Source organism: Cetorhinus maximus, chromosome 8, assembly GCF_964194155.1.
Source record: "Cetorhinus maximus chromosome 8, sCetMax3.hap1.1, whole genome shotgun sequence".
Classification (NCBI taxonomy): Eukaryota; Metazoa; Chordata; class Chondrichthyes; order Lamniformes; family Cetorhinidae; genus Cetorhinus; species Cetorhinus maximus.
The window spans coordinates 135,226,170-135,253,921 of NC_135886.1; positions in this window are offsets into that span (position 1 = coordinate 135,226,170).

Sequence of the window (27,752 nt, forward strand, 5' to 3'; positions counted from 1 at the left end):
CCACGGGAGGGGGGACAGCCAGCCCTTAACACTTCTCCACACTGATCCATGCCAACTCGGTCCTCACCCTTGACAAGCGCAGCAGGTCGTTGAACCTTTTGTGGCACTGCACCCATGTGCGCCGCGCAACGTTGTAGCCGCTGACCTTGGCTGCCACCTCCTCCCAGGGTGCTTTTTTGGACTGGTGCAGGGGCCACATCCTGCCATCCCTGGGTACGGGAATGTGCCACCGAACACCCACCACCTCTGCAAGGACCGCAAGGCGCTCATCCAAGAACTGGGGGGGAGGGGGGCCAAGTGCCCACACGGCTTGCCCTCCCGCCTGACATTTCCTGCAGTTGGTGAGGCCTTGGAACAAAGGAACCCAAACTGGGTGTCAGTGTGCAGGTTATTGCTAAGCAAGTGCCACTTGATAACACTGTTGACGACCCCTTCCATTACTTTCCATTCTCCCCATTCAGGCCATTGACACAGTGAAAGTCTTGAAAGCCCACAAAACCAAATGACCAGGAGTCAGTTCATACCATGTGATTATTGACTTTGAGATATGCCATCTTAGCACATTTATGGGGCACAGAATGTTAGAAAGCAACTTCTGTCCCACGAGTCCGCATGTAGGACGTTCCTGTTCTCAACCTATCTATAAAACAGCTACAAGAAAAAACCCAGCAACCATGCAGACCAAAGAGAGGGAAGCTGGACACTAAGTGATCTCACTCTGCTGTTCTGTGATTCCTAATTTGTATTTCAAGAGTAACGTAGGCAAAGACCAAAGATTTTATCTTCCCGAGGTCTCAGTTGGGGAATGACACAGCAGAAGGGATGAAAGGCAGGCAGTGGGTCTACAGCACCTCCCTTCCTTGTGACCTCTACCACTGACAAGGACAAGAGTGGAAAGGCTATGGGGACACTGACACTCCAAATTTCCTTCCAAGTCAAACACCAGTGACCTGAACAAACATCACTGTTTTTTTTTCATCATTGTTGCTTCAAGGTCTCTGAATTCTGCGCTAACACCACTGTGGGCACACGAGTACGCAGACAGCAGCAATGCAAGAAGGCAGCCCACCACTATCTTCCCAAGGGTGACAAGTGATTGTCGATAAATTCGACCTACATTCTGAAAACAAATGAAAAACAGAAGTTTCATTATTGGAAAAATTAACAAAAATTAAATATAAATATAATATACATATTTTTTTTCTTTCATGGGCTGTGGCTAGGCCAGCATTTATTGTCCATCCCTAATTGCCCTTGAGGAGGTGGTGGTGAGCTGCATTCTTGAACTATTGTAGTCCATGTGGTGTAGGAACACCCACAGTGCTGTTAAGGATGGAGTTCCAGGATTTTGACCCAGCAGTGGTGAAGGAATGATGATATATTTCCAGAATGGTGAGTGGCTTGGAGGGGAACTTCCAAGTTATGGTGTTCCATGTATCTGCTGCCCTTGTCCTTCTAAGTGTTAGACGTCACGGGTTTAGAAGGTGTTGTCAAAGAAGCCTTGGTGAGTTGCTGCGTACATCTTCTAGCTGGTACACACTGCTGCCACTGTACGTCGATGGTGGAGTGAGTGAATGTTTGAGGTGGAGACTGGGCTGCCAATCAAGTGGGCTGCTTTGTCCTGGATGCTGTCAAGCTTCTTAAGTGTCGGAGTTGTACTCATCCAGGCAAATAGAGAGTATTCCATCATACTTGTGCCTTGTAAATGGTAGAAAGGCTTTGGCGAATCAGGAAAGGAGTTACTCACCACAGAGTTCCCAGGCTCTGACCTGCTCTTGTAGCCACAATATTTACATGGCTGGTCTGGTTCAGTTTTTGGTCAATGGTCACCCCCAGGATGTTGATAGTGGGGGATTTACTGAAAGTAATGCCGTTGAAAGTTAAGGGGAGATGGTTAGATTCTCTCCTGTCAGAGATGGTCATTGCCTGGCACCTGTGTGGTGCAAATATTACTTACCAGCCCATGCCTGAATGTTGTCTGGGCATTCCTGCACATGGACATGGACTGCCTCAGTATCTGAGGAGTCACAAACATTGTGCAATTATCAGCAAACATCCCCACTTCTGCCCTTATGATGGAGGGAAGGGCATTGATGCAGCAGCTGAAGATTTTTGGACCTAGAACACTACCCTGAGGAACTCCTGCAGTGATGTCCTGGGACTGAGATGATTAACATCCAACAATAACAACCGTCTTCCTTTGTGCTAGGTGTGACTCCAACCAGCAGAGAGCTTTCCTCCTGATTCACATTGACTCCAATTTTGCTCATTCAACATTCTGTCAAATGCTGCCTTGATGTCAAGGGCAGTCACTCTCAGCTCACCTCTGAAGTTCAGCTCTTTTGTCCATGTTTGGGCCAAGGCTGTAATGAGGTCAAGAGTTGAGTAGCCCTGGTGGAACCCAAACTGAACATCAGTGAGCAAGATATCCTTCCTTCCTTCTTTTCTATTTTGGCTTTTCCTATGTTACATGGAGTCACCACAATATTTATATGAATATAAAAATATTAACAAAAATTCTGCAACAGTCATAACACATGTTCAATATTGAATACCATTACATAGAACATAGGAACATGGGTCTTAGGAGCAGACCTCCAGTCCTTTCTGCGGAAGAGAAGTCCACATGCTAACAACACTCTGAGAGAAAAAAATTCTCCTCAAACCTCTTATTCTTAAGCTAGGTCCCCTGGTTCTAGTCTCCCCCCGTTAGATATTTATAATAAACAGTAACTAAATTTACATGGCTGGTCAAGTTCAGTTTCTGTCAATGGTCAGCCCCCAGGGTGCTGATAGTGGGGATTTAGCGATGGCAATGACATTGAAAATCAAGGGAAGATGGTTAGATCCACTCTTGCTGGAGATGGCCATTGCCTGGCACCTCTGTGGTGCAAATATTACTTGCCACTTACCAGCCCATGTCTGAATGTTGTCCGGGCATTCCTGCGTATGGACATGGACTGCTTCAGTATCTGAGGAGTCACGAATGGTTCTGAACATTGTGCAATTATCAGCGAACATCCCCACTTCTGTGAATTCCCATGAATTTAAAAAGAAAGAAACATTTCACCCACCATATAAATATTCACCCCGGGTGCCATTTCCTTCTTTATACTGTAGGATTATGTTTGGTTGCATTTAGCTAGCCTTTCCTAATTTCCTGGTGGTTTTCTTTAGGAATTACCTGGGTGTCCTTGTATACCAATCACTGAAAGCAAGCATGCAGGTGCAGCAAGCAGTTAAGGCAGCAAATTGTATTATGGCCTTCATTGTGAGAGGACTTGAGTACAGGAGCAAGGATGTCTTACTGCAGCTGTACAGGGCCTTGGTGAGACCACACCTGGAGTATTGTGTGCAGTTTTGGTCTCCTTACCTAAGAAAGGATATCCTTGGCATAGGGGGAGTGCAGCGAATGTTCACCAGATTGATTCCTGGGATGGCAGGATTGTCATATGAGGAGAGATTAGGCTGACTAGGCCAGTATTCACTGGTGTTTAGAAGAATGAGGGGGGATCTCGTGAAACATACAAAAACTCTGACAGGGCTGGACAGACTGGATTCAGGGATGATGTTTCCTCTGGTTGGGGTGGAAGGGTCTAGAACAAAGGGCCACAATCTCAGGATAAGGGGTAGGCCATTTAGGGTTGAGATGAGGAGAAACTCCTTCACGCAGAGGGTGGTGAACTTATGGAAACCTCTACCACAGAAGTCACTGAATATATTTAAGAAGGAAATAGATTTCTGGACTCTAAAGGCGTCAAGGGGTATGGGGAGAGAGTGGGAGTACGGGGTTGAGATAGAGGATCAGGCATGATCATATTGAATGGCAGAGCAGGCTCGAAGGGCCGAATGACCTACTCCTGCTTCTATGTTTCTAAAGATAGTGCTGCCTTCAAGGAACCTGGCAAAAAGTCTAAAAATAAAAGGAAAACAGCCTTGCATTTACGTAATGCTTTCACAATCTCAGGATATCCCAAAATGCTTTACAGACCCTGAAATGCTTTCTAAAAAGTGCAGTCATTGCCCAGAAACTGCAACATGATCATGACCAGATGGCCTGTTTTCAGTGATAAAAGCCAAACGCTGCGGATGTTGGAAATCTGAAACAAAAACAAAAATTGCTGGAAAAACTCTGACAGCATCTGTGGAGAGAAAGACAGAGTTAAAGCTCTGAGTCGTCAGAACTAAAGAGAAGTAGAAATGTGGTGAAATATATACTGTTTAAGGGGGGCGAAACAGGTGAAGCTGGATAGAGGGCCAGTGATAGGTGGAGGCAAAGGAGAGATTGCGAAAGATGTCATAAACAAAAGGTCGAAGGGGTGTTGATGCTGGTGATGCTGGCTAAAGGAGGTGATAATGGTGACATTAAGAGTAGAAAGCAGGATGAGCAAGTGACAGATGCCCCTAACGGGGGTGGTCTGGGGGGGAGGGGACGGTGTGGGAAAAAAGATTGAAATAGGCTAAAAGGTGGGGATAAAACAATGAATGGAAATAAATTTTAAAAATAATACTAGAAATGGGTGGGAAAAATATATATATAAAAATTTAAAAATAAATATTGAAAAAAGGAGATCAAAAATGGGTGAGGATGGAGGAGAGAGTTCATGACTGAAGCTGTTGAACTCAATGTTAAGTCCAGAAGGCTATAAAGTGCTTAATTAGAAAATTGTTTTTAGTGATTTTGGTTGAAGGATAAATATTGGCCAGGACAATGGGGATAAGTCCAGGGTGCCATGAAATTGTTTATGTCCACCTGAGGAGGCAGACACAGCCTTGGCTTAACGTTTCATCCGAGAAACGGCATCTCCGACAATACAGCGCTCCCTCAGTACTGCGCAAGAGTGTCAGCATCGATTATGTACTCAGGCCCCTGGAGTAGCTCAGATGCAGGAATCCTACCAATTGTGCCACAGGTGGTAGCAGGTAGCTCTACTGCATTCTGACATATAACTTCATACTCGCAGTGTTCATCTGAAAAGCCCTATAAATCACAATGGTAACTATCTATGTTTGCTCCACATCATAAATAAGTGTATTTACTAATTCTGATCATTTGTTTTCCTATACTTTTCGCACATTCTTTTCAAATTAGTTTTTTAAGGATTATAAGAGCTTTTGGTGATGTAATTCATACTTCACTGCATAAACCATCCTCACTAATGAAGCCACCACTCATCATAATATATGCATAACGTGCATGCAAGCATATCCTAGTTTAAGAAATTGCTAATGCTGTTCAAGTCTAGAATTATACGCATCTATGATGAGAAAATGTCGATGCAAATACGACTTGATAGAAGTTTACAAAATTATGAGTGGCATGGGCAGAGTAGATAGTCAGAAGCTTTTTCCCAGGAGGGAGAGTCAATTACTAGGGGACATAGATTTAAGGTGAGAGGAGAAAACTATAAAGGTGATGTGCAGGGCAAGTTTTTTACGCAGAGGGTAGTGAGTGTCTGGAATTCGCTGCCAGAGGAGGTGGTGGAAGCAGGTAGGATATTGGTGTTTAAGAGGCAGCTTGACAAATACATGAAAAGGATGGGAATAGAGGGATACGGACCCCGGAAGTGCAAAATGTTTTAGTTGACGGGCAATATGATCGGCGCAGGTGTGGAGGGCCGAAGGGCCTGTTCCTGTGCTGTACTTTTCTTTGTCCTTTGTTCTAAAAAAAGGCAAATCAGAAGTATAGATGAGTAAAGACAACAAATCCCGGCCAACAGTGCCAGTTGTACCCAACACATTAATTAGATTCTTTCTTCATCTTGAGGAAATGAAAGATTTTGTCAGTGCTTTACGCTCAGATTTTACAAACTATGGGTACTGGTGTAGTGCTGGGCAAGGCTGAGAATTTAGGAACTTACGTGAATGATGTCTCCCCTCCCATACAATATTCCATCCTTTAATCTTAACTGAGGGGAAATCATCATTCTGACTTCCACCCACAAATCTACACTACACATTTACATTGCACAAAGCTCTGCTTTAGGAGCGTAAAGTAAAATCTATCTTATATTCCAGCTCTGATGATACGTCATCAACCTGAAAGTTGGGGATGAACCTTAGCACACAAAAACCGCTGGGTTGTGGTGAGGATAGATATTAAACACACCTACTTTGGGTTTAACAGAGACAGGGCAAAGGGCAGAGAGCCAACCTGCTTCCAGTAGACAGTTTGGCCAATGAAATATTTTTATAAGGCTGGCAGCCTCTGGTCCAACCCCCTCTGCAGCTTTAAAGAAGATGGTTGGGTTTCCCAGGCTGTGGGAAATACGGCAACTGAAGGGAGGCAAGGTCAGGCCTGAGGAGAAGTTAAGTGGACTTACAGCACTGCTTCTGGGCCAGGAGGAACAGGGCTGCTTTCCTTGGCCCACAAGCTTCCCCCATTATCAGACTTTGCCGCACCCCACCCCATACAAAGACTTTCCAGAGTTGTACCCCTCTCAGCTTCAGACCTCCGCCTACCCCCCACACCAGGGTTGTGGCTCAAACCTGCCTGGTCATGTGACTGCTCCGGAGTCCTTCCCATCCAACTGGAAGCTAATCCTGACTGTCAATCAGACTGACTACCAGGCAGGGAACCTGTCAAGTACAAAACTGTACAGCATGCATGCAAACGCAGACTTCAGGATTCACATCCAAAATACCACCACCCCTGTCTGACCTGCTGAGTGTTTCCAGTGTTTTCTGTTTTTGTTACAAATTTCTAGCATCAACAGCATTTTGCTTTCGCTTCACATTCAATACTCACTGGGGGATTTTTGCAAAGATCTATCCTCAATCAATGCTGTACACCATTTAGATTGAACATTGAACTTTTTGCTCATTGTGGTAATCTGATGTGTAATACACCTTTAAGAGAATGTGAGCAGTTTGACCACGTGACTGTAAGACCCAATAGCTGTGTAACTTGGGCGATCGTGTTAATGTTTGTCTAGATTAGGGTCTGGTTGGAGAAGCACACATCATGTTAATGCTCTATTGTTTGTGTAAATAAATAGTATGTGCTTCATTTCATATTGGTCTCTGTGTCTGCCATATATTGTAATCGACTGAATTGCCAACAGATAAACGTGCAACCGGTTCATGAGCAAAGTAGTAAAACATAACAACTGGCGACGAGGCAAAACACAACCAGTTGACAACACCAAGGAAAGCCACAAAAACTCAACTGAAGTGAACCAGCCATGCCTTGCAGGCCGATTGTAAGTGCGTTACAGTTGTAAACCCTCCCCATAGTCATCAAAACTTTCGCCTTCCAGTCTGCCACAATTTGGCTGCAATGAGCTGTTTGATCAGACCACCAATGACTGGTCACATTATATCAAGCGCCTTGCATTTTTCTTTTTGCCCAACGACATATCGGGGGAGGAGGAGAGGCGAGCGATCCTCTTATCGACATGTGGCAGTAAAACATACGGCCTAATTCGTAGTCTAACAGCACTCAACACCCCAGGTACCAAGAGCTTTAATGAGTTGGTGAATCTTGCGAAAAGCGACTTTCAACAAAAACCCTCGGTAATAACGCAGCATTTTAAATTCAATTCAAGGTGTCACGCCCCTGGGGAGACAGTCGTTTGCTATGTAGCGGTCTTAAAACAACTGACAGAGCAACTGTGAGTTCAGGACATCGATTAATGACACGTTAAGAGATCGAATAGTGTGTGGGATTAACGAAGAAGCCATTCAAAAAAGGTTGTTGTCAGAAACAAATTCAGAATTCAGCAAGGCGCTGGAATTGGTGTTGGCAATGGACAGCGCAGTCAGGGACTCAGGAGAAATCAAGGGAGCACAAAATGGCGCCATCCTTCATATCAGCAGGGAGGCAGTGGCTAGAAATGGCGCGGAAGCGCAGGACTCCGCGGAAAGGCAGGAAACAGCCGCCATTAACAGACCAGCAAAAAGCAATGGCTTAATGGATAAAGACCACATTAATAGTAGCAGAATTGGAACCAGACGACCCACAAACGAACAACAATTTAAAAGAACTGAATGTTTTTACCGCCATCACATGGACACATTATGTGATATTGTTACGAAAGATTGAGGCCAAGTTCAAACAAAAAGGCCGGAGTTGTGAAATTTATGTAATGGAGGAGCCAGGAGAAACAGAGTCAGATATTTACTCGCTACGCAACTTAAAAATGGGTAAAACAGAGCCAATCAACAGGCGGAATTTTCCGGGCCTGCCGGCGGCGGGAGTGATCAGTGGCGTGTGTGGAAAATATGGCGCAACCTGCTTCATGACGATGTGAAGACAGGTCGCGATCGTCCGCTCAGCCTGCCAATAGTGGGCCACGTTTCCTGCCATCGGTCAACAGGGAGCTAATTGTAATACATCAGCATAAAATTAATAGGCCATCCCGCCAGGCTCTTGGAACCCTGCTGTATCGTCTGTCCACGTCGGCAGGAAAGCACGCCAACGTGTTTCACAACAGCGCACAGGCGACGTGCACTTGGCAGCCTTCACTTTGGGGCAACTGAGGTGAGTGAGAAGCAGCATTCTCCACAACTCACCCGTTTTTTACAGGCCTCAGGGATGCCTGGGGATGAGGGAAACTGATGCCTGGCCCCAGAGGCAACTGCTGAGGTCGGTGGGGGGGGATCTCAAGTGCTGCCCTGACGCTGATCCCGCGCACAGGCAATAAAGGTGCGGGATAGGGTAAGTGAGTGGACTCTGCAACTAAAATAGATCAGGTGCAGCCACAGTTAATATGATTGGGGTCGGGCTCCTAGTCTGCCTGCAAGCAACGCGGAGGCACCAAAGGGCCACCAAGTGCTCCATACCTTATCCCCACCCCCACCCTCCATGCCCCCACACTCCCCTGGCACAGACTTCGTGTCCACCACCACTTTATTGGACTGCAGAGCAGTTGGACTGCACACGTTGTACAATCTCCTCGCCAACACTGGCCATGTAACAGTCACTGCTGGAGGTGCTCACAGCCCCTTCCAATCTCAGCGTCCCGGTTTGGAACAGTGTGCCCCATGTCGCAGGCTGACAGGGCAGCCATGCAGCGCACTCATCTCTGGCCATCCGAGGAGTGACCAGCGCTCTCCAGGAAGCATTAAGGGGCAGTCACACAGGGCCAGGAAAGGTGCTAAGTACAGCCATGATAACCACGTCTCTCTCTCTCTTTCATGCTGCAGGAGGACCGCGTCAGGATCATGGATCCTGGTGACCTAGCTGTATGCCTGATGGTCTACAGAGACTGTAGAGGAAGGAGGAGGGAGTGACTGAGGCACCTGGCTGCACAAAGGCAGGAGCAGCGACCTCATGAAGAAGGGGCAGCAGGGGCTCCTGCACACACTGCCCAGGAGTGACAGCGAGTCGTGGCTGGTCGGTGCCTAGCAACGCCCAGGGCCTATAGATACCTCCTGCCATTCCTGCAGGTGACTGAGAACCAGTGTCGCCAATGACTGCTTAGGTCTAGGGACCTGGTGGCTCACATCTGCCACTTACTGCAGGACTTGGCACCAAGGGGACATGGAGGGCATCCACTGCCAGTCGCTGTGAAAGTGACTGCAGTGCTCAATTTCTATGCCAGTGGCTCCTTTCAGAGCTCCACAGGTGACCTCTGTGGGATTTCACAATCCACCACCCACAAATGCATCCATGAGGTCACAGATGCCATCTTCTCCATGGCACACAACTTTGTGCATTTCGCCCGGGACCGGGACAGCCAGGATGCAAGGGCCATTGGATTCACCCTGATCTCGGGATTCCCACAGGTGCAGGGTGCGATTGACTGCACTCATGTGGTGCTCAGGTCTCCATCGCTACACTCAGTGGACTTCATCAACCATGAGGGCTTCCACTCACTGAACGTGCAGCTGGTATGCAACCACCAGAAACGCATCCTGCAGGTATACGCACGGTTTCCAGAGAGTGTGCATGATGCCTACATCCTGAGTTGCTCGCAGATCCCTTCAGCCTTCCAAGATCCACAGGGGCTGCAGCGATGGCCCCTCAGGGACAAGGGCTACCCGAAGAGGCCGTGGCTGATGACACCCGTGCGGCGGCCTCAGACTGCAGCAGAGCGACGCTATAATGAAGATCATGCAGCAGCTCGCAATTTGCTGGAGCAGACCATCGGGATGCTGAAGATGCGGTTCTGGTACCTGGACTAGTCTGGTGAGGTCCTGCAATACAGTCCACAGAGGGTGTCATGCATCATCATCGTCTGCTGTGTCCTTTATAACCTGCCACTGCAACAGGGAAAGGAGCTGGCTGAGGAGGAGATGGAAGATCTGCATGTCTTCTCTGATGAGGAGGACGCAGTTGGGGATGAGGGTAAGGGGGTCCTCGGTGGTGACGATGGGGATGAGGCTCTCGCACTGTCTAGACGAGGCAGACGCACCAGAGAGGCTTTGATAGCTGCCAGATTTGTGGAGGGTGATGACGACTTGCAGTGAGGTGTCCTCACATCGCACTTGTGAATGTTTGACTCCAGTCTGGCTTATGGCAGCGTCAATACCTTTTGCGAGAATGCTCCTGTCATGGAGATACAGTGGAGGCCCTAATAGTTGCTCGATCGCAGGAGGATGATGACAACACGCAGTGAAGACAATCCATAGATCTTCACACAGCCCCTGAGAATGTCGGACTCCTGTTTGGCTAAGGGAAGCTCACTTGCCCTCCATGATCAGGGCCATCTCAGAGACGCAGCCATGAAATTTTAGACGCATCTGATGCTGTGTCCGCCTTCAGCACCTCAGCCCTTCAGGAGTTGGTGCACAGCATCACTGGTCACAGATGTTAGTGTGATGGGGGCCAGCCCCACCTTAAAGGTGCTGAGAGCACACAGAGAGAATGAGAGAACTCTGTGGCTCCTGCCCACTACATTCTGGCAGCAATGATCAGCACTGCCGAGGTGCAGGCATCAGTAATATTTCCAGCGAGTGTGAGGCTGGACCATCACTGTGGTCTGAAGGCTGCACAGAGCACAGGGAAGAGGCCCTGGACTGAGACACCTGCCTTTTATCTTGTGCAGAAAGGTTTCACATCTGAGTGACAAGAACACTGCTCATTAGAACAAGGAGCCACAGGCAGGGTGACATTCTTAGGGGTTTATTGACAACAGTGAACAGTATGTACAAGTAATCAACCCCCGTGCCCAGGCTGTGCAACTACTTTTCCCTAAATTTCCTAACCCTGCCGCTACATCTTGGTGCCCCCCTGGCATCCACAGCAGAGGTGGAGGCAGCCTGCTGACTGTGACGCACTGTCTGTGATGACTTTGGCAGGTATCCTCTGGATAGCCAAGACTTGGAGGGCCCCGGCCTGCTTTCAAGGTCCTGCTGTGTGGCAGTGACACCCTCCTCGGCCTGTGAAGCTGGATCTGCGGAGGTCACAGGAAGAGGGGATTCGGATGGGCCGGTCACTCCCAGAGTCACCTGGATGGATGGCCCCGGAGTGTGCACCTGCTGATCCTCCTCCCTACGGGTGCCCGAGGGCCCCTGGCTGACTCCATGAGCAGAAGGGGTAGCTGGAGTGAGATCAAGCTGCCCAGCACCCCTCTCACGTACACACTGTTGGAGGCCAACTATGGCATCAGCGATGGAGTTAAGCCCACGTAGCAGTGCAGGAGTGATGTCCTGGACCAAGGTCTCCATGGTGGCCGCCATCCTGCCAGTGTTGACCTCAGTACATTGCAATGCTGGCGCTATCACCTCAGTGTCAAGATGGACGGACTCCTCCATCATGCCTTGCAATCTGAGGAGTACAGCAGACACCCCTTCCTGTTGTTCCCGAGCTTGCCTTTGCAGCTCCAGCAACTGTGACATGACCGAGTTCAGAGGCTCGTCATCTTACTCTGACTCAGCAACGTTCTGACCTCCAGCAGCTCCTCCAAGTGCCGGGGACCTGGGAAGTCCCTGCTATCACCTGCTGTGGATCAGACAGTGTGATGTGCTCATCAGATTGTGATCTTGAGGCTACTCTAAAACTAGGCCCCACGGAGGTGGTGGAAGGTGTGGGTGAGCGCTGTGATGGGACTTCAGGGAGGGTGCCTCCAGATTCCTCTTCAGAGGTTTCTTCAGAGCTTGATTGGAGGCTCTGGGTCATGGACTCTGTCGGCTGTTTGGCAGATGTTCCTGCGAAAGCAAGGAGAGGTAGTTAGTTTAAGGCAGTGGCCTGTAAAAGAGGACACCTCACTCATGGCATGGTTGTCTGATGGATGTTGCCCTGTTGGATCCTCACTTGGTAGAGCAGCGCCGACCTCACCGTCAGTACAGGACCGGTCCCCGTCATCACAGGCCAGCTTGCTGGTTCTGTTTTCAAATTATCTCAGAACATTGATTTCCGGCATCCCTCCCCCTGTCTGTGACCTTTCCCTCCTGTTGTGAGCCAGTTTGTTCTGCGTGGATAGAGATGGGGAGAGTGGATCAGGACTCCTGATAGGCCAGATGATAAGTCTGCCTGGCCTGTGTGGGTGGTGAGTGGTCCCATGGACGGGATGAGGACAATGACAATGAGTGTGAAAGAGTGAATGGTGATGTCCCTTGCACTGGCAGTGAGTGAGGGCCCTGTGGGTGTGTGATGGGTTTGTGAGTGTGAGAGTTGGGAGTGATGAAAAGAGTGACTTACCCTAGCGGAACAGAGAAGATCATTCATCCTGTTGTGGCACTGGGTGGCTGTCCTTCTCTGCAGGGCATTCACACTGACCACTGCTGCCACTGCCTCTCAAGCCGGGTTGGTGACATTGCTGCCCATCCTGTGGCCAGAGCAGGGGTAGAGCAAATCCCGTCGGCGCCTCCACAGCATCCAGCAGTCACTCGAGGGACCTGTCGTTGAAGCGGGGGGGCTGCAGTCTTTTTGTCTTTGTTGGCCATGTCTCTCAGGCAGCGGTGGTGAGCTGGGGGTGATGAGCGCTTTGCTGGCGGCTGCCTTTTAAAGATGGTGGCCGGCGTGATGCAACAGCGGGGTGATGGCGAGCGGCCGAATGAGAGCCTGCCCGCTGTGAAAACAGTGCGTGTCCTGGCAATGCATATATAATGAGGTGGGCTCAGGAAGATAAAGTTTGGAAACCCTCCATTTTCGACGGTGAGTGGGGCTCCATTTTACCCGCCCGCTACTGTGCTTAGTGCAATTCTGGGAAAATTCTGCCTTGAAGTTTTTTTTCAGTTTAGTATACTTTAGTATTTGTTGCTCACGATGTGCTCTCTTCTACATTGGGGAGGTCAAACACAGACTGGCTAATCACTTTCTGGAACACCTCTGTTCAGTCCTCAAGCATAACCCTGAGGCCTGACACTTGTCATTTCAATTCTCCAACTTGCTGTCCTTGGCCTGCTGCAGTGTTTCAGTGAAGGTCAAATCAAGCTCGAAGAACAGCACTTTATCTTTACGACTCAACACTCTACACCCTTCTGGACTCAACATTGAGTTCAACAATTTTAGATCACAACCTCTGCCTTCATTTTGTTTCATATTTTACTTTGCTGGTTTGGTTTTACCTCATTCCTTTCTTTATTTCTTCATTGATAATTGGACAATTGCTATGTAACCATTCAAACCTCATATGGACACATCTTCCGTTGCTTTACTATACCCATTAAAACACTCTTTGGCTTTTGTACCATTAAAACCCTTTTGTCATTTCATCACTCCTGCCTCTCCACCTTATCCTCCCCTCCCCTCTTTCGCTTGCTCAAAACCTATTACATTTCTCTCTTTCCTCAGTTCTGATGAAAGGTCTTTGACTTGAAACGTTGGGCCAGGTTTTCCTCATGGAGGTGAGAATCGAGAGTTAGGAGTTTTCCCGATGTCACAATACTGCCTCCGTGCCAGCAGTGCTGACCAGCAGCATTTTCATCCAGCAGGGGTGGGGATAGGGGTCTGCTACCGATGGAAGTGGGCCAATGCTGAAACAACCACGTGAAAGGCTTCATTGAGACATCGGCCCAGTTCTGCATTCATTGTAGAGTGACCCTTAACTCTCCTCACCCTCCCTCATCCCCTCTCAGCCCCTTCCCCCTCCCATCTTCACCCCCCTCATTGCCTTGTGCTCTGCACCCCATCACTCCCTTACCCCCTTCACTCTCTACCTCAGCCCTTCACTCCTCACCACACGTGCCCCCCTTTACACCTTTACAATCATTCATCCACTCACCCAATGTCCACTTTGTATACAGAACTCAGGAGCCTTATAATAACATTTGGAAATCTTTGAAAATCTCATAAATCTATCAGAATAAACAAACATCACTTGCAGGACCGTTATTCTCTTAGAAACTCCTAAATCTGTCAAAATAAACAAACTCATATTCACCTGGACAGCTGTGTAAACAAACCCTAAAGTACAGAATGTATTAGTCCCTTTAAAGACAGCCAAACAGATTGCTGAGCTGTTTGGTAAGCAATGAATGAAAGCTCAGACATCTGTTAAAGCTTTGAAACAAGCAACTGGATGGTGGAGGTGTCTTTTAAAGAATGAATGAAAACCATGGGAAAAGTTTAATGAATCAGCTATTGGTCTCACATACGGTTACACTTTAAATATTGTACAATGTGGAATAGCACTTCATTCAATGGATGGTCTAATCTAATGTGTCTGAATACTTTTAATGTGTTATTTTACTTCACAGTTTGCCACTTCACAGAGTAACAATCTGACAACCACATTTTTTAATGGTCACTTCCTTTTTCCAATCACAGCACTTTAACTTACTTTACTAAACTGTCAAGAAGATATAACAATGTCTATAATGTTATTGGAAATTATTTTAAAAGAGCTCTCCATGGTGTCTATGTCTGTGTGTGTGTGTGTGTGTGAATGTGTCTTAGTTGGATTAAAGCCAGCTGGTCTAGAGACTTTGATGTATAGAAGAGAAGGAGCTTTGAAATGGTAATTAGGTAAACATAGGGAAGTTGCAAGGTAAAGTGTAAAGGGGGCAATTTGCATTTTTAAATAAACCACTCAAAAGAATGGGTGAAATATTACACATAGCCAGGAGAAGTCAAACAATGTGTTTAGTTTTTTCCAAAGTTTACTACTAAAATTGGTGTTATGAAAGGTTTTATTGTTAGAAGAGGTAAAGTTCAAAAAACCTAGTGATATAATGAGAATTTGCAATCAAAAAGGAAAATATGTATAAAAGAAGAAATGGCTGTTAATAAAAGAGAAGGGATTCTAAGATCTAAAGCCTCCAGCCTGTAAGCCTAAAGCCACTGTCTGTAAGGATCCAGGGCTGAAAGAAACTCATTTTGAATGTGACTGTTCAGGGTGTGCTTTGCCAGGAGTCTGTTTAAATATATGTGTTTTACTGTTGCCTTAATGGAGGACTAAGTGGGATTGAGTTAATTAGGGGGTTTTTGTAGTTATTATAGTAGTAATTTTGTAGACATATGTATGTGCTTACAATATTTTTGTATTAATAAATGTTTAATTTACTTTTACAAAAAAAAACATCTGGTGGTCTTATTACCACTGAATTCAAAGCCTGCACCTCAAAACATACAAATTGCAAAATGGATTAAGGGAGTGATGAAACAGTTGTTTCAAGTTTCCGTCTGGGATTTGAACAGTTCAGCATTTACCATTGGCTGTGTCATAATAAATGGGGGCTTGTCCAGGATATATTTGTAATTCCTTGATGTTTTTGGAATTGGTGAATCGTAAGGTTATGGGTGTGAGAAGCACTTTGAATTCAGGAGTTGGTGTGAGGTATTTTTGAAGTGGGTGAGACTGCAAAAGCGGCTGTGTCCATGACGAAATCATTTTTGGAAGTAGAGGACACAACACTGATTGGGTTCCAGAAAGTATTTAAGAATAAATTATAACAAGTTATAATTGGGATTGCCTGTGGGGGCTAGGGAAGCAGATATAATTGAAGGTATAGCATTTGAAGTTGAAAGTGTTACCTGACACTAGTGAGTCACAGCTGGAGGTGGTGAGACTTCAATAGACATTGAAAAGCTTAAACTTGAACAAGCAAAGGGAATGAAAAATCTGGAACTAGGGGCAGCAGAGAAAGAAATGGAAACAGAGAGACTATTTCAAAAAGAAATGGAAATGCAAAAAATTGACCTCCAGAGGGAAAAGTTAGCAATGGAAGAGAGAATTAAGGAAAGAGGCAGAGAATATCAGTTTAAAAGGCTGGATGTTAAAAAGGAGACCTCAGATTCCGAGAAAAGTTTAGATGAGGAAAAAAGCTTTAACTTAAAAACCAGTGGGGAGGTGTTTAAACTTGCACAAGCTCTTCCAATGTTTGAGGGAAAAGATGTTGAAGCATTCTTTATTTCATTTGAGAAGATGGCTAAACAGATGAAATGGCCACAGGAAAACTGGACATTGTTGTTACAATCCAGGTTGGCAGGTAGAGCACGAGGTATATGCTTCACTGTCAGAAGAAATGTCGGTGAACCATGATGTGGTGAAAAAGGCTATTTTGAGTGCATATGAGTTGGTTCCAGAGGCATCCAGGCAGAAATTTAGGAATATGAGATAACAGCCTGGGCAAACTTATATTGAGTGTGAAAGAGTAAAACAAAGTAATTTTGACTGTTGGATATGGGCATAAAAATAGAGACAACACATGCAGCTCCTAGAGAAGTAATTATTTTGGAAGAATGTAAAGACTCAATTCCTTCAGTCGTGAGAACTCATGTGGAGGAACAGAGGGTTCAAATGGTAAGGCAAGCAGCAGAGATAGCTGATGATTATGAGTTAGTTCATAGAGCTAAACCTTTTTTTGTCACCCTGTCAAATCAGAAAAGGATAGGAAGTGGGAAGGTGAAAGGAAGGTGGGTATTCAGGGAAGAGGAGGAGTAGGTGGAAGTTTTTTATCAGAATAAAAAGGAAGGTGCTGAAAGTAGAAGTGACATTCGAAAATTGGGGTGTTTTCATTGTAATAAAGTTGGACACACCAAGTCAGTGTACTAGAAACTGCAGGGAAAATCTGTTGGAATTATTGGGGTGCAGGAAAGTTCTGGAGATAAAGGTTCTAAGGTTCAGGCACAGGAAAAACCAATGGTTTGTGTACAAGTAAAACAGGGAGAATCAGTGATAGGTAAAGAGGTGTTGCAAAAGGAGCATCCTGGATTGTTTCCAAATTGTGTGATAATGCGATCACAGGCTAATAGGTTGAAACAAGAAAAACAGGAAGGACTGGCAGTTCAAAGGCAGGAAGAAGGTGTTGAAGTCCAATTAGCAGGCACTGTGTTTGGTAACATTGTTTAGAAAGACACAGCGGAGGGAAAGGCAGTTGAGGTATTTAGTTCAAGACAATTAATTGAGTTGCTGCAAAAGGATTTGCAATTAAAACAGTTATATCAGACAGCTTACTCAGAAACAAGGGGAAAATGTGTTCCAGATGTTATTACCTTAATGGTGATATTTAAATGAGAACATGGAGGCCAGATCATGTCTCAACAAATAAAAACTGGGGGGAGGAGGTACATCAGATTGTTATCCCAGTTGGGTATAGAAATGAGATTCTGAGGATTGCTCATGAAATTCCAATGGGGGGGACATTTAAAATTAGAAAGACACAGGCAAAAGTACAAAGACATTTTTATTGGCCAGGGTTGCATAGGGATGTAGTCAAATTCTGTACAACATGTCATGCATATCAGGTGATAGGGAAACTACAAGCAGTGATTAAGCTGGCACCTTTAATCCCAATTCCAGAATTTGAAGAGCTTTTTACTAGGGTCATGATTGATTGTGTAGGACCCCTCCCTAAGACTAAAAGTGGAAATCAGTACTTACTGACAATAATGGATGTGCCTACAAGGTTCCTAAAGTGATACCTTTAAGAAATGTTACAGCTCAGAAGATTGTTGAAGAGTTAGCTAAATGTTTTCCAAGATATGGTTTACCTAAGGAAATACAATCAGATCAGGGTTCAAATTACATAACACAGCTGTTTAAGGAAGTAATGAACAGTTTGGGGATAAAACAATTTAGGTAAACAGTTAACCATCCTGAGTCACAAGGAGCTTTGAAAGATGGCATCAAACTCTAAAAACTATGATGAGAGCGTACTGCCAAGGTTATCCACAGGATTGGGATGGGGGATTCTATTGCTGTTATTGGCTATAATAGATGGTCGTAATGCATCGACTGGTTTTAGCCGTTTTGAACTAGTTTATGTTCATGAGGTAAGGGGACCACTGAAATTGATTCATGAGAAAATGGTGGATCAAAATTCAGAAACTGCTCCCCTGGATTACATATCAGACTTCAGAGAGAGATTAGAGAGAGCATGTGTATTGTCTAGGGGGCATTTAAAGATATCACAGCAAGTGATGAAAGTGAAAGCAGACAGGACGGGTACAGCTTCGACTTTTATGGCTGGAGGGAGAGTACCAGTTCTGTTACCAGTACTGGGCGACACATTAAATACAAGGTTTAGTGGGCCTTACAGGATTGAAAAGAAATTGAGTGAAGTACATTATTTAATAAATACTCCAGATAGAAAAAAGAAGTGAAGGGTGTGTCATATAAATATGCTTAAAAAGTGCTTTGGCATGGAAGAGGAACAAAAAGAGGTATTAGTAGTGGTGATGATGAGAAAGAGGTAGAAGTGCAAGACTCTGAAATTGATTTTCCTCTAATTAAATTGGATAATGAGAGGTTACATGAAAATTTTAATGAAATATTGAGTTGCTTTCCAAAAAAGTGTCAAAGTGATTTGGAAAAGCTATTGCGGTCACAGAAACCTATATGTGGGAATAAGTTGGGGAAGACAGATTTAGCTATACATGATGTGTCTGCAGAAGTTTTATCTTCAATAAGCCAACATTCTGAGGGATTAAATCAGCAAAGTTAACACAAGTACAGAAAGAAATTGACTTAATGATTCAAAATGATATAATTGAGTCTAGTTACAGTAATTAGAGTTGAATGCACAACAGAGGAGATATTCAATATTTGAAAAGGAGACATTGGGTTTGGTTTTGGCATTGCTGTATTTTGAAATCTATGTGGCAAACAATTCATCAGAGACAATTGTTTATATAGACCACAATCCTTTAAAGTTTCTGGAGAAATTTCGAGACAGAAGTGCAAGGCTATTCAGGTGGAGTCTATTACTGCAACCATTTAGTCTACAGATTATACATGTTGCTGGCAGAAAAAATCTGTTTGCATATGTGTTATCAAGAGTTTGAAGCTTAAAGAAAAAATTAGACATTTAAAACCTGGACACTGAACTTGAATGATTTTTGTTAATACCAAGGTTTTGTGTATATATATATATATTGTTAATGCATGCATCTGGTAATGTAATAGAGTAAGTATATAGATAAGTATAGGAGATAGTGTAAGATGAGTTAATAAAAATGAACCCATCTTTTACATTTATGGCAGTTCGTTTTTTGATAAGGAGGGGAATGTCAAGAAGGTATAATAATGTCTATAATGTTATTGTAAATTATTCTAAAATAAGTTCTAGTGGTATCTGTGTCTATGTGTGTGTGTCTTAATTGGATCAAGGCTAGCTGGTCTAGAGGCTTTGATGTATAGGATAGAAGTAGCTTTGAAATGGTAATTAGGCAAACATAGGTAAGTTACAAGGTGAAGTGTAAAGAGGGCAATTTGCATTTTTAAATAAACCGTTCAAAAGAATGGGTGAAATATTACACCTTGCCAGAAGAAGTCAAACAACGTGTTTACTTTTTTCAAAGCTTACTAATAAAATTGGTGTTATGAAAGGGTTTTATTGTTAGAAAAGGTAAAGTTCAAAAAACCTAATGATACAATGAGAATTTGCATTTAAAGAGGAAGATGTGTATAAAAGAAGAGAAGGCTGTTGACAAAAGAGAAGGAATTCTAAGATCTAAAGCCTCCAGCCTGTACACCTCAAGCCGCTGTCTGTGAGGACCCAGAACTGAAAGAAATTCAGTTTGAATGTGACTGTCCAAAGTGTGCATTGCCAGGGGTCTGTTTAAATCTATGTGTTGTACTGTTGCCTTAACAGAGATGTATCTAGGAATCAGATTAATTAGGGGATTTTTGTAGATATTATAGTAGTAATTTTGTAGACATATGTATGTGCTTACAATACTTCTTGTATTAATAAATGTTTAGTTTAGTTTTATTTTAAAAAGCCTCTTGAGACTTGGTGGCCTTATTCCTACTGAATTCAAAGCCTGCACCTCAAAACATACAAATTGCAAAATGGGTTATGGCAGTTGTTTCAAGTTTCCCTCTAGAATTTGATGGGTTCAGCATTTACCATCGGCTGTAGAACTGTAGAGGGGGCATCACCACTTTTACTCCCCATTTAGACTCTTCCCACCTCCAATCCTTGGTTCATGTCTGCGCTCACCGGGTGTGACTCGGAAGACTTCCAAAACACGGCTCCCTGGCAGGTGTTTTGAGATGTCCCATTTCAGAATGGTGCCAGCAACTTCAAAACAGTGGCTTTTGGGGTCCCCACTCCTCATCCCACTTTCCTGCACTGCTCTATACAGCCAGATCCGGAAATGCAGGCGGGATTTCTAGATCTAGGTTCTGGCTGCCATTTTTTTCTCTGGCCTATCTTGGTGTGGTCTGAATCAGGAACACAAATCTAGCTCATTTAGCTCTTCTCTCCACAAGTGCTGCATGTTCTGCTGAATAGTTCCAGTATTTTCTCTTCCTATTATCATTTATTAGGGATAGGTATCTTATTCCAAGCGTCATGAAGATATTTATATATAATGTTATTGGAAATTATTTTAAATTGGACTTGTAGTAGGGTCTGTGTCTGTGGGTGTGTGTGTGTGACTTAATTGGATTAAGCCAGCTAGTCTGGGTGCTTTAATGTATCGTAGCTTTGAGATGTTAAACAGTAATGTTTAACAAGAGAGGCAAGGTTCAACAGGAGGGGCAAGGTTTGATCAGGGATAGCCAGCATGGCTTTGTCAGATGAAGGTCATGCCTAACAAATTTGATTGAATTTTTTGAGGAGGTGGCCAGGTGTGTAGATGAGGGTAGTGCAGTTGATGTAGTTTATATGGATATCAACAAAGCCCTTGACAAGGTCCCACATGGGATACTTATAAAGAAGGAAAATGCACATGGGATGCAGGGTAATTTGATAAGGTGGATTCAAAATTGACTTAGTTCTGGGAGACAGAGGGTGATGACAGAAGGCTGCTTTAATGACTAGAAGCCAGTGTCCAGTGGTGTACCATAGGGATCTGTGCTGGGTCCCCTGTTATTTGTCATTTATATAAACGACATAGATGGCTATGTAGGGGTAGGATTAGTAAGTTTGCGGATGGCACAAAGATTGGCCGGGTGGTTAACAGTGAGGTTGAGTGTCTTGGGCTACAAGAAGATATAGGTGGGATGGTCAAATGGGCAGGTAACTGGCAGATGGAATTTAACCCTGAAAAGTGTGAGGTGATACACTTTGGAAGGAGTAATTTGACAAGGAAGTATTCAATGAACAGCATGACACTAGGAAGTTCTGAGGAACAAAGGGACCTTGGCGTGCGTGTCCATAGATCTCTGAATGCGGAGGGGCATGTTAGTGGGGTGGTGAAAAAGGCATATGGGACACTTGCCTTTATCATTCGAGGCATAGATTACAAAAGTAGGGAGGTCATATTGGTGTTGTATAGAACCTTGGTGAGGCCACAGCTGGAGTACTGTGTGCAGTTCTGGTCGCCACATTATAGGAAGGATGTGATTGCACTAGAGGGGAATCACAGAGGAGATTCACCAGGATGTTGCCTGGAATGAAACATGGAAGTTATGAAGAGAGGTTGGATAGACATGCATTGTTTTCATTGGAGCAGAGAAGACTGAGGGGCGTCCTGATCGAGGTGTACAAGATTATGTGGGGCATGGACAGGGTGGATAGGGAGCAGCTGTTCCCCTTGGTTGAAAGGTCAGTCACAAGGGCACACAAGTTCAAGGTGAGGGGCAGGAGGTTTAGGGGGAATGTGAGGAAAAACTCTTTTACCCAGAGGGTGGTGACGGTCTGGAATGCACTGCCTGGGAGGGTGGTGGAGGCGGGTTGCCTCACATCCTTTAAAAAGTACCTGGATGAGCGCTTGGCACGTCATAACATCCAAGGCTATGGGCCAAGTGCTGGTAAATGGGATTAGGTAGGTAGATCAGGTGTTTCTCACATGTTGGTGCAGACTCGCTGGGCCGAAATGCCTCTTCTGCACTGTGTGATTCTGTGAATTGAGATTCTCTGAAAATATACAGTAAGCTAGAGGGTATATTTGCATTTTGTTGAACAAACCATTCAAAGAATGGTGGTGAAATCTTATTCCTAGCTAGGACACCAAGCAATACATTCATATTACTAATAAAATTGTTACTATGAAAGGAGTTTTATTGTTAGAAGAAGTGGAGTTCAAAGGGCCTGGTGATACCATGAGAATTTCCATTCAAAGGGAAGGCTAGGTATATACAGAAAATAGTTCTGTGTGTGAGTCAGAGGCATGCTGCCTGTAAGCCTACAACTGTGCAAAGGAACCCATTTGAAAGGAACCTCATTTTGAATTTGTAAGACAAAATGTGCTTTGCCTGTTGTCTGTTTAATTCTATGGGTTTATTGTTGCCTTGGTGAAGATTTACCTAGGAGTGATTAATTTGGAGATTTGTTTAAAAGTTATTATGTTAGTAATTTGTAGACATTTGTATATGTTTAATTCCTTGTTAAATTAATAAATGTTTAATTAAATTTATATAAAAACCTCTGGAGGCTTGGTGCTTTCATTTCTGAACTCAGAACTGTATCTCAAACATACCAATTGAAAATATAGGTTATGACAGTTGTTTAAAGTTTCCCTCTGGGATTTTAAATAACTCAGCCTTTACCAACCGCTGCATCGTAACACAAGTAATGCACAAGGTTGGATTCTATTAAAGTGAACCTGTCTCCTTTTAAGATCGCAAAGTCTCGTTGGTATTGTAAGAAATAGGTTAAATCAATTTATTTTCCATTAATTTCTTTTATTCCTGGCTCTTGCCTGCTAATTAATTTTTTGCTAGGTATTTTTGGTGCGTAAAAGGAATTCCAATCAGATTATGGGCAGAATTTTCTATTCATGGGCGGGCGCGCGCCTGACCTGAACGAGTGTAAAATGATGCACGCTGCTGCAAAGTGAGCGTCCCACTGGCATCACGCACTCGCCCGATATTTCGCTCGGTGGGCACGCGCGGGAGTCGGAGCTGCGCCCGCCATTAATTAAGAGGCCAGTTAAGGCCCTTGACAACCCAAATGATGGCGATTTAATGTTGCCCGTGCAATTTTTCACTTGTTGCATGGACCAAACGGGCAGGCGGGCAGCCCAAAGTTTGCAAAACGCCACCCACGGGCAGGATAAGAAGGGTCAGCAGCATTGTCAATGTGAGCAGTGAGGAGTTTTGGAGATAACTTGCTGCTGGTGGCTTATGGAGACTTGGCTGCTTATTCTCTGATTAGAGCTTCATTCTTAACATTTCCAGGCTTCATTTCTGGAGTCATTGGTATCTTCCAGGCCCCCCTGAGAATTCGGACCGTGTGGATCCTTCCGGGTATCAGACAGCCTTCCCTTACCCTGGGAATGGGGGTTGTGCTCTCAGCTGGAGGCACCTCCTCTGAGGAGGAAGAGAGGGGCAGAAGGGAGAGGAGGCCACATGTCCCAATACAGCTTCCAGGAGAGAGACCTGTGGGAGGAGAGGCGCAGGCACAAGGGGCGCAGGGCCAGCAAGTAGTCCAAGGCGGAAGGGGCCGCAGAAGATGCCACTATCCTGCTGCCAGGGTTCACAGGCGGCGATGCAGCTACCTCAATGCGTCTGAGGTGCAATGCCGAAGGAGGCTCCGTCTCTCCAGGGAGACAGTGGCCTCCATTTGTCAGATTATCGAGCAGAAATCAGCTCCAACTGTGTGGCCAGTGGCTCTGAAGGTTACAGCGGCTCTCGACTTCGATGCCTCCTTCTCTTTCTAGGGCTCAGTAGGGAATCTGAGTGGAGTCTCCCAATCAGCTGTCCACAGTTGCGTCAAGCTGGTGACAGAAGCTCTGTTCAGGCAGATATTGGCTTTCATTCATTTCCATATGGACGAGGCCAGCCAGGCTGAGCAAGCCAGAAGCTTTGCAGCGATTGTTGGGTTCCCCCCGTGTCCAGGGTGCAATCGACTGTACACATGTGGCCATCAAGGCGCCAGCGGGTCAGCCCGGTGCCTTCATTAACAGGAAGGGGTTCCACTTGATGAACGTGCAGATAGTGTGTGACCAGAGGATGCTGATTCTGTAAGACTGTGCAAGGTGCCCAGGCAGCTCCCATGACGCCTACATCCTCAGACACCCCCAGGTGCCGGGGCTCTTCAGTGCTCCAGCCCAACTGGTTGCATGGCTGCTGGGTGACAAGGGCTATCCCTTGAAAAGGTGGCTCTTGACGCCTCTCTGCCACCCAAAAGCAGAGGCAGAGCAGCGTTACAATATGAGTCATGGCTCCACAAGGGCGGTGGTAGAGAGAACAAGATGCGCTTCTGATGCCTGGACCCTTCAGCGGGAGCAGTACAATACCCTCCAGAGCGGGTGTCACTAATCATGGTTGCATGCTGCGCTCTCCACAATCTGGCACTGGCAAGGGGGGACCCACTGGAGGGAAAGGACCTTGACGCAGCTGCACAGACCCCAGAGGATGAGTCCAATAGTGAGTCAGAAAAGGATCATGGTGAGGAGAATGCTGATGGCGTGGAGCCAGACCTCTGTAACCTCTAGGGAGGCAGGGACACCAGGGATGCCTTGATCCAATGCTCCTTCAGCTAGGCTGCCAAATAAGAACTACCACCTCATGCCAGGGCTTCCGCCTCCACCCTGAATCACAGACACAACCCTTTCCTTGGTCCCAAGATACACTCAGTGCCTGTGCAATAAAGCTTTGAGCCACCTAAGTCCAGCATTACATACTGGCCTGCCCTGCACTTACAAAATAAATGAAGCATACTCAGGCCAATAACACAAAAACAAATGTAATTTAATGTTGGAACTCACATAGTTTTGAACGGAACAATAACAATGGTAGTCACACCATTAAAAAAAAGAAAAACAAAACTGGGGAATGAAAGATCACCCGTGACCTATCCCTCTTGTGCTTAAGGTGCCTTAAACTTACGTTTATGGGTGCTATGTCTAGGTGCTCCCCCCTCATTGGCATTGGCATTGGAGTCAGCCTGCTCACTCTGCTGTCTTGTTAGCCTTGATGACCTTGGCAGTTGTCCTCTGGCCAGTGGAGCCTGTACTGGCGCTGCCAGGGAGGGAGCGGCCAGTTCCATGGCTGGCATCTCCCCGGTCATCGCAGCCTCATCAGATGCCACGGTCACTGGTAGAGGGGCAGAGGACCTGCTGCCATCATCCAAAGTGCCCTGAGAGGAGCCCGCAAAGATGACAAGCAGCTCATGCGCCAACGTGAGGTCGCTGTGGACATCCCTGCTCGCTATTGATGGACGGGCACCTAGCTGGGATATTGGGTGCCTCATCCATCTCCCACACTGACACTGACCAGCTAAGGTCATTGCCTTTGTGAGGGCTTGCAGGTCCGAGCGCAACCCCAGGAACCCCTGATTCCATGAGAGTCGCCACTCTCTCAATGGAGGAGGCAGTGCGCTCGGCCATGAGGGTCAACCCAGTGCTCATGCTCCACAGGGGCTCCTCCACAATGGAGACCGTGGCATGTATACTCTTTTGGATCGCCACCAGATCCTCCTGCACACCCAACTGGACATCCAGCATCTGCGACCTATTGGATGACTCTAGAGGCCCATCATCAGCCTTCGACTGAGCATAGTCCTGGTCTCCAGCAGTCCTCCAACTGACGGCGCCCTGGGCACTCTCTGCCTCCGCCTGCACCTCAAGCGAGTGTGAAGCACCCTCACCATTGTGTACCGAGATACTTGCCGAGGAACTAATGTCTACGAAGGTGCTAGTACCTGTGCTGGTGCCTGGTTCAGAAAGTGGGTGTGGCACAGGTGCTTCGGGAGCATGGTGGTCCTCCAGGGTCAGGGGTAGCTCCTGGAGGTCATGTGCTTCTCTGCTTGGTGTCATATCTAAGGGAGAAAAAGGACATGTCATTAGTTTAAGTCATGACACTGTCACTGTGCATGCCAGGCACCCTGGTGAGATAATGGGGATCTGGATCATGGTGCCATTGTCTTTCAATGATCAATGGGGAATCCAGTTTTGAGGCTCCCATCAATGATGGGACTGCCCATCAATGATGGGACTGTACAAGAATGTTTGAACCATCTGTGCACTGCCCTCTTACCTTTGTCTGAAACTCCAGCCTCATCGCGGCTGGTTGACCAAGGTGCATGGTACCTCTTGAACTCCAAGGCCTCCTGCTTGTACTGGGAGAGGATGAGGACCTGTGGGGGTCCGCTGCCAGTCCGCAACCTCTCAATATTGTTATGGGATGTCTTCTCCTGAAAGGACAGAGGAGCATTGATTAGTCCACTCTCTACCTGCAGCACCACTGCAGCCTGGCCAACCCCAGCTGAGGAACACCTCACAGGGCACATCCAAGTCATGGCCCTCGAGGCACAAGGCACTCAGTCAAAGCAGCCAGGGCTCACCCCCTTGACCAGCTCTGGCGTGATTGACAGTTGACACTCAGACTCTAACACCCCTGAGCTCCAAGGTGGGATGGCCAGCCCAAAACAATTCAACACACTGACCCATGCCAAAATGGTACTCACCCTTCCTGAGCACAGCAAGTCATCAAAGCGCTTTCAGCACTGCACCCAGGTGCACCGCACCAAGTCATGGCTGCTCACCCGGGCTGCCACCTACTCCCGTGACCTCTTTGTGAGGTGCAGTGGCCTCGTCCTCCTATCTCTGGGGACAAGGGTGTCCCTTCTGGCAGGCACCCACTCCAGGAGGGTGGCGGGGCACTCATCGGACAAATGGGGGAGGGGGGGCCGAGGGCCCAGCTGACCTCATTTCCCGCCTGGTCTCTGCATTGCTCGTTCGCAGCCGTGTCGCTGCGGCAACTCCTCGGTGGGCAGCCTCTCTGGGGCCGCTGGCATGCCATTGGACCCGGTGGTCAACAGACGCCCGCCCCCGCCCACCCCTTCTCGGGGGCTGTCCAGCTGGTGTTCATGCGAGGTAGGCCTTAACTGGCCCGCCAGAGTGAAATCGCCGTCCAGCCCCGACCACGGGCAGCGGTCAGCTTCCCACCCGCCCCCGCCAAGCCTGCCCGACGAGGGCAAAGTTGTGCCCATGATTTAGCTGATAAGGCAAAGCCTTGAAATAGTTTGTTAGCTACAGCTTTGAACAGGTCCCTGCCAAAGATCTGGAAAATTAGAGAGGTTGCCAAGCTTTGGAGAGACATTCTTTTTAAAACTGAAATCATAGCAACTAATTGGCTGAGGTAATACTTTGAAACACTGATATCTGGGTGGGTTGCTTATGTATATTTGCATACAAATTTTAACATTAACATGAAAGCATTCGGGGCAGGAAGAGGCCATTCAGCCCATCGGGCCTGCTCTGCAATTCAATTGGATCAGGACTGATCTGATCCTCAACTGTGTTTACCCAGTGTGGCCCCGTATCCCCTGATGCTCTGACCCAACAAAAGTCTATTGATCTCAGTCTTGAAAGCTCCAATTGTCCCCCAGCATCCACAACCTTTTGCGAGGAAGGGAGTGTGTAAAGGTGCTTGATAATTCCACTCCTGAGCGTCCTAGCTCCAATATTAAGATTATGGCCAGGATATTTCTGATACCAGGGTTTCCCGCCCGGAGAGTCGGCGGGGAACACATCCCTGCTGACGCTGCCTGCCCCGCAGCCATTTCACGCTAGAAATGAGCGCCAA